Source organism: Coffea eugenioides, unplaced genomic scaffold (genome assembly GCF_003713205.1).
Source record: "Coffea eugenioides isolate CCC68of unplaced genomic scaffold, Ceug_1.0 ScVebR1_606;HRSCAF=1311, whole genome shotgun sequence".
NCBI lineage: Eukaryota > Viridiplantae > Streptophyta > Magnoliopsida > Gentianales > Rubiaceae > Coffea > Coffea eugenioides.
Genome location: NW_020864460.1, coordinates 9250 through 10000, shown reverse-complemented (window position 1 = coordinate 10000; position 751 = coordinate 9250).

The window sequence follows — 751 nt, the reverse complement described above, 5'->3', positions numbered from 1 at the left end:
ATTTTGTTTATTTTGAATTCCCCTTCTTTAGAGAGAATCCTGTGAAAATAAGAAAATTTGTATAAAAGTAAGATGGAGATATAGAGTTATACTAAGTAAAAAAATCGAAATTAAGTATAATGGAAATAGGATTCTACCTTGAAATGAGATATGTTTCGCAGTAAACAAAGGAAACTCGTCAATTCAATAAAAATGAATTCTTGTTTTGATTGAATTGAGTAAAATAAAAAGTTATGGTATGGATGACTTGACAATTCCAATTCTAATCGAGCAATCCGGTATATTTTCCACGTTCATAGGAGTGTGTCTATGTTTCTTCTTTACGAATATGATATTTTTTGGACATTTCTAATAATATCAAGTCTTATTCCTATTTTGGCATTTTTTATTTCCGGAATTTTAGCCCCGATTAGCAAAGGGCCGGAGAAACTCTCTAGTTATGAATCGGGTATAGAACCAATAGGCGACGCTTGGTTACAATTTCGAATCCGTTATTATATGTTTGCTCTAGTTTTTGTTGTTTTTGATGTTGAAACAGTTTTTCTTTATCCATGGGCAATGAGTTTCGATATTTTGGGTGTATCTGTATTTATAGAAGCTTTAATTTTTGTACTTATCTTAATAGTTGGTTTAGTTTATGCATGGCGAAAGGGGGCATTGGAATGGTCTTAGCTCCTGAATATTCAGACAATAAAAAGAAAAAAGGAAAAAAATCAAAATAAAATTGAGACTGTTATGAATTCCATTGAGC